Below are 7,774 nucleotides of genomic sequence, written 5' to 3' on the forward strand. Positions count from 1 at the left end.
CTCTTAAGATCAATGAACTCTGTGCTTCCATACAGGCGTATTTCCAGTTGGATGGTAGTTAACGGTGTTCTTCAGAACTCGCTCTCATTAGATGATCTTCAGCTTGCAGGTGAACTTACGGGGAAGAGGGATTGGGCTCCAACAAGGTGCTTGTTACAATTGGTCTGAAATGCAAAAAGAATACAAATTAGTTCATCCAGATGAATGCAATATTCTGTTAAAAACCGCCCCAAAACCTCTGCGCCATAATACTAGACTGCAACTGCTCCGTAAAGTGGAATGACTGCAAATTGTGTTCAAAGCAGCCACGTACTCAAGTGGCAAATCAATAAAAGTATCGGTATCATTTCAATTACAATTTTCAAAAGGGCACATTAGCCTAATTTAACTAAACAAGGTCCTCTAACAATTGTGTTCCTCTGTACAAAGGTTGGGGTTGTCAAAGCCACACTCGGCTGCAACACTGACGCTTATTCTACAGATTTGTTTTATGCTACCAACGTTACGAAATGCTCCATTTTGTGCAGGACCAAGAGGCCTCAGTAGTAAACATACAAGCAAGTTTCATGCTATTTTTATAAAAACCTTGTGTGTATTTCAATTAGTTTCTGCTAGTATTTAGGCAAACGGTCCACAGCCCACCATTTACAGCCCCAAGGCCACACAGAGCTGCTGACAGCAGGGAGAAATCCACGAATTAAGGCTGTTGCTAACTGAGAGAGCCAAGTCTGACACAGCTCCCCACCAAGTGATGCCGTAAGCTGCTCTCTCCTCTGCCCTCCTGACCAGGTAGGTGGTAGCACCAGACTTAGGGCTTTGGAACAGAAGGTGGCTTACGACACCATAACCATCATCCTCCACCAGGCAGGACAGAGAAATGCCCAAAGTTGTGACTGATGAAGAGGACTCAACAGTTGATCAAGCAGAACCAGAGGGATGCAAATAAACTCCCTTCCCCCTTAAATGAACTTTCATCTCCTGCTCTCTTGTATCCCTTGACCTCTCCGTGGCAGCCAGCGACAGGAACCAGGCTGCCAGCTGCACATACAAGTGCTCACAGGTGTACCTTGTACCTATGCTGGCAATACTGAAGAGCCACGACAGCCTTCCACTTTAGTCCAGGCTCCCCCTCAGACCCCGCACAAGTCTCAGCAGCCAGGAAGATGCCTTTCCCCGGGCATTCACCAGAAAAGCCAGGCAGCAGCGGAGTGTGAGAGGGCACGTGTGCGCTCACGCCAGATCTCCGTGCCAAAACCGGCCGGTGCCAAATGGCATCGCCCCTGGCGACAGGAATGAAGATGTAAGAGCAGGTGAATGCCTGGACAAGGCTGCCAATACAAAATCAGGGCATGGCACAGTGCCTAGGTGATGGCCGAGTCACAGCCAGGTTTTGCCAAGGCAAAAGGTCAGCAGCACGATGAAGTAGTGCTGCGGGAGGTGCCGGAAGCACGCCCTGACACTCGGTTTAAGTGTGGCCAGGTGGAATGGCATCGGAAAGGATTCTTTTGGCACTGCAGAGCCAGCCTCAACACAGGGATGAGGCTCAAGGACAACCACGTGAGCCCAAAATGGCAGACAATGATAAGAAACACCCTGCCAGCGACAGCCTGAACTGACCTTTCTTGGGATTAAAACTACAACAGGCCTTTAAAAGAACAGGGGCCAAAGGAAGCTTTGCATCACTTCTCTACGCAAGAAAATCGGGAGCTTTGCCAGGCCTTGTACAAAGCTTGAAGGAGAAGTAGCAGAGGAACTTTCAGGCACAAGAACACTTCTGAAACAATTCAAATACCTGGAACTAAGTTAAACAACTGATACAGTCATGGTAAGCACCACTAAGGAAAAAAAAAAAAGAAAAAAAAAAAACTTTGTAGAGGGTACTGAATTTAAAAAAAAAATCCTTTATAAATTACTATAGGCTGCAAGACAAGAAAAAATGAAGGAAGAGAACATTCAAACTTGATGCAGTGCACCACACAGTACATGCACATAGGCTTCTATGAAGAAAATAAAATTATGATCAACAGGGGCCATACATGGAGACCTCTTCTTTGTAATTTCCAGAACAATTCCAATTCCAGAAGAGGGCGGGGGGAACTGGATATTTAAGCAAGTTCTTAGTCCATGCATGCATCCAGTTCGTTAAAAATGGTTTTGTACTTCATCAGCATACAGAGTTCCTGGGAGATGGGCAAGGACACGTGGAAGAGTGAGGCACACACCTCATTTACATCCCTTAGCATCTTGCCAGAGATGAGCATTGCAGCAAAACAAATGCAAGCTTAAAACACCCTTCAGAAAAGGAGCTAAATTATTTTCAGTACAAACAGTATTGCTATTATTGCTCCCCCCCCTTTTTTCCATCAAGAAACACAAGTATGTCACGCAGCGTGGGTGTAGGATGTAAGCAACAGAAGCCATTTCATGACAAGGTAATGATTTCTGTGAACTTAAGTGGGGTTAGCAACCAAACAGAACGAAGCTATTCCAAATTCTGATGAGATAATCCACTCAAAGTAATTTGTTTGAAAGGTTAAACAGGAAGCTAAGATGGGACTCGGTACACCACAAAATGAAGAGGCAAAAACCCTGTGCATTCAGCGCTGCTTTGTCTTCAAAATATAGTCGGGTTTTTTTTCGCCAGCTAAAATGCTGCCCAAGTCTGGCAGTGTTTTAATTTCTTCCTGCAGCAACCCCTGTATTTAAGTTACCTTAAGAGTAAGCTTAAGTTTAGTTGCTTAAAAAGCAAACATCTGCTTCTAACATGAAGAAAATCAGCCATACTAAAAGTCAGAGAGCTTTGCTGGATGCAGAAAGGCCGCTGCAATTATCACTTAATTGTCCTTCATGGGCCAATACCAGGAGTCTCATACTTTCCCTTAAGGTTGATCCCTCCTTCAGCACTTTTTCTTAACTGGCTACTTAATTAGTCTTCCTTCCCGGGCTTAATTGTAAATTTGTTTTGATTAATTAGCCTCAGAGCTGACTTGGCACTTACTGAAATATAAGAGAAGTGCTTAGTTTCTTCAGCTTATAGCCTACTGTATCCTAGGGGAACCCCTGCTTTGTCAGCAATAAAATTTCAAGTTCAGATTGTGGGGAAAAAAAATCATAATTAACTTTTATTTCTTTTAATTGCCCCCTCTGTACTCCAACACAAAAGTGATGATAACAAAGAAAGGGTAAGTTCAGGCGTATTGTCCAGTGGATTTTATACCATGCTCATTAATTTCATCGTGCAATTTTAGATAAGATGACTCAATGCTAAATGCAAGTGATCTCGAATCCCAAACCAAGAGCGTAAGCTGCTGGCACAGCCAGCCGTGTTCTGATGGCACCAACACACCAGGAAGGTTTTTCTCTACCCTTCAGAGAAGTCACATTCTGCCCTTCAAAGTTATTGAACTTAACTGAAAACCCTGTACAGAGTCCCAGTCAAGCCAGGCTGCAACACCTGTAGACACCAGGACACTACCTGACAAGCAGCACAGCTCTTCATTGCGCTTACACCTCTCTCATCACTCCTCTCCCTCCTTACAGCATATCGACTCCAGAAGACACCCACGCGGTGGCACCATCTATCAGATATCTTGATGCGTTCTCGTGTTAGCTAGTGATGCTGGAAGCACAAGAAAAGGCAGCTTCGAACACCCCAAACATGAAAAAACAATGCGCTAAGTAACACGCGTTGTCAGCTAGTAAAGTTTTGGTAACTGGGAGGGCGTGGGGTGGGGGAGAGAGACCATGGGGAGAGGGCTCCTCGACAGGGACCTGCTGCTGGCCAAATCTGAGCCCATCAATGATAATGGCAGCATCTAAACAGTTCAAAAAAAAAAAAAAAAAAAAAAAAAAAGGTTAAAAAATAAAATGAAAAAGTGCTGTGCAGCAGCTGGGGTGAAGAGGATCAAGACAGAGGTGAGAGAAACAGCCCTGCCATCAGTGCAGGAGGAGCTGCTTCAGGTGCCCCCGCAGGAGCTAACTAACCCCTAGTGAGGAGAAGGCACCTGGCAGAGACTGAGGGCCTTGGAGGATCCGTGCTGGAGCAGTTCTTGGGGAACTGCACCCCATGGTAGGGACCCCATGTTGTCCTGCCAAGGGGGACCGAGAGAATGGCTGGGCTGGCAGCTGGCCACGGGTCATCCCACCACACTACCCATTTAATAAACTGCCCACACAGCTGTCAAGAGCACTACAACTCTTCAGTTTCCAAATTTAGAAGGCCTTACCTATTGAGCTTCAAAGAGAAGTTACAAATCTTACTTGGGACATAAATATCTTGAATACTTTCAGATTTGCATCTCAATTCAATAGACTGAGAAAGTAAACACTTTGCTTCCTTAGGCTTATTTCATTTGTTGCCTGTCTGGTGCTCCAAATAAGAAAAGACTGCAGAAATGCAAAGCAAATGTAGCTTTACAATGTTTTGTGTGCCTTTACTTGAGCAGTTGAAGTGAAGAACAAAAAAAGAACACAAGCTTTGTGTGTGGGCTCAAGAACACCGAGCAGCTCTGCAGGCACCCCTTTAACGTATTTGTTCCCTAACATTCAGCAGCCAATTATTTTGACAACTATTTGTTTTAGTCTTAAAACTGGACCACGGGAATTAGTTTGGTTGTGAAATCCTAAAGGATGCTTTTCCTTACAACCAGAGAAACGCATTGTGAAGACAGCGCTTCTGTCTGACTCTAAGAACACCCATGAAGTGCCAGGACATTCTTTAGAGCAAGCGGTACTGTCTTGGAAACACCAAGGTGCTCGGTTACAGCAGCTGTCAATACCATGTAAGAAGCATGTTCCATACTCTTCAGTCAGATGTGTTATCTGCAAGCAATCGCTGCTTAAAGTAAGTTCTGTATTACAACACACATCATGCAGCAGAGTCTGCGTCAGTAGAAATGCAAGAAAATATTCCTTCGCGTTGAAATACCTTTTCAGCTGTCATGAAAATGAGGAAATAGCTTTTTCTGTTTATTGCATTTCCGAAACATTAATTCAAAGTCATCTGCAGATAACTAATTCAGCCGCATACTTGAAAAATAGAAGGAATTGTGTATGTACTTCAAGAGTTTGTTTTATCGGCACTGTTTATTTTTCTGTAATTACTCCGCTCATATTCTGCTATCTTACGTTTACTAAGGTGTACAAAATATGTACGTGTACACATCTGACAGTTTTGCAATTGTTCTCCTGCATTCTTCTTTAAACAACAACAAACTTTTTGTTTAGTACGACAGAAAGAGCTTTCTAGCAAAGTGAAAACTCCAAAAAGTTAGATTTTTCAAAGGAACCTACTAACCAGTAACATCATTTTTTTTTCCCTCAGATGAAGCCAAAGCCTAGAGAAGTCTGACTTCACCATTGTGGTGGGTCATTGGCAGTTAAGCTCCTTAAAGTATGCTTCTAGTTGCTACCACATCACCTGCCACGAAACACATGTACCTACTAACATCGTCTTGATGAAATACTTGACTCTGCTTTTGCCTTCAGCTCTCTCAATTACTGTTGACAGAAACCGATGCATTAACGTACTGAAACAGGTTTCCTCCAGGAACAGGGCAGTGCCACACTGGCAGCAGAGAAAGGCCACGTCTCTTCCTGATGATAATCCCAACTTCACCTCACAGCAGGTAACAGCAGCTAACAGTTTCAGCCTAGCTTAGTAATTACAAACCTGCCTCAGATCTCCGCTACTGTTAGACATGATGATCTGTATTCTGCTGTACGTAGACAAAAAGTTGTGTCATCTGAGCTGAATATTTAAGCCATTAGTCTATGAAACAATCTAAACACTGTTAAAAGCTTCAACATGGAAATAAATATCATTGGAGAAACCCTAAGAATACGTATTTAAGCAACAGACCACAACATGTTCTGCATGGGCTATTATCTTAGCATTTTACCAACTGCAGGTGATTTTGCCACAGGTCTATCTGAAATCATCACAGTAGTCAATGGAAGTTGATTATTCAACAGAAGCAAATGTGATGATAAAAAGAATCACTCACTGACAGGAAGCAGAATGTTAAAATCTCAGATTTCAGAGAAGACTCTTCTTTTTCAATATCCCTTTTGGAAAGGGAAAAAACTCGACTGCCACAGGTTACCCATGACTACCAGTAGCCTGATAAACACAGAAGTGTAGGAAGCAGGAGCCACAGCAAGAACAGGCATAAGTGAAACATCAGCTTTTTCTTCCAACAACCAATTCTCACTTGCCACATTGCAAAACTCAGCACCCACTGGAGTCCTGGAATACAAACAGGACTTTTCAGCTCAAGTTGTAAATTCTCCTGCGCCTACTCATACTGCAAGTGTCAGGTTAAGCGAAAATATGCAATCCAGACAAAGGGTGCACAATCTAGCGCACCTCAGTTCCTGCCGCACACCAGTATTTTTAAAACGACTTTGAGTGAGAGGCTGCAACCAATACAACTCGCATGCTGACAGAACGAACTTCGCAAGGTTCTGTGCCAAACCCTAATGTTAACGGAAATCTATTTACATTTACTTGCAACAGAGTTCGAATGAATTTATCGCCCTTTGTAACATTTTCCTCCCCCATTCAAAAGCCAAAGCCTACTGGGTACAGGTGCCAGGCAACGCCAAACAGCTGTGCTTGAAGCGCCATCTCATGGCAAATGGCGGAATTGTTTCTATTAGATAAGGTTAAGAACTTTGTACATTTAAAAAAATTTCAATTCTGTCCCTCCTTTCCAAAACAAGTCATTTTTTCCTAAACTATAGGATGTTGGAGCCACTTTTTTAATTTCAAGAAATCAAGCTCTGTTTTCACCGTAGATTTAAAGGAACTTCATACTGAACTATCGCAGCAAAATATGTGCTATGCCACTATTTCTTACAATAGAAGTTGAGCTAACACTGTGAAAGACAAGACAAAATGCATAACTGATTAGGCAAGTACTTCACCAAAACTTTACAAACTGAAAGCAACATCCTAGATGCAACACCATGCCTGACATAACTGACTTTTGCTACTTAAAAGGAGAAAATCAAGTATTTTGAGATGTAGTTCAACTACAGAACATTCTCTGTAGATTATACTAGACACGTCACACAAAAAATCAACTAGCCAGGAAGCAAACGAACAATCTAGCCTAAAAAATTACTTTTTTTTTTTTTTTTTTTTAAACCAAACCCACAGTTTTTTGTTGACAAACTCAGGCACAGAATTAGGAAAAGCAGAAGTGGCATTTGCAGCATTCTGACCTCAAACCTGCTCTTGAACATCTGCAATCTGTATCAGGAAGCAGTCTGAACATATTACTTCTGCTTAAGAAAACATCCAGAACGATGGATTTCTCATCAGTTACTCAAGACCTAAAAAAAAAGCTCACTTAAAAACCTTGCTGACAAGTTGCAATGTAGTGCACTGGGGAAGATGACAGCAAGGGCAATGCACTGCTTCCACCTGAACCTACCAAACCAGCAGGGATTCCTGAACAGCAGCAGGCTGCCCTGAGCTCTGTAACACCACACAGCCACACCTTCCTTTAGGGCCATCAGCTCCGTAGTCCATACGTGTTCACCAGCCCCTTCCCAAAGCACCCACTCTCAGCAGTCCGGTAACACACAACAAAACTTGCAGGGTGTCTTCCTTCTGAACTCCCTGGCCTGTAACACGATGGCACAGTGGTTGCTTTCTTTCCGCTGGAGCTGATGAGCTCTTGGGCTCAGAGATCATTGCATCCATGTCCTGACTGCTGGGAGACACGCTTGGGAGACAAGCGCAGGATTTTTCGTCTAATGCTAGCCC

The sequence above is a fragment of the Netta rufina genome (genome assembly GCF_964035555.1).
Source record: "Netta rufina genome assembly, chromosome: 4".
NCBI classification, from domain to species: domain Eukaryota; kingdom Metazoa; phylum Chordata; class Aves; order Anseriformes; family Anatidae; genus Netta; species Netta rufina.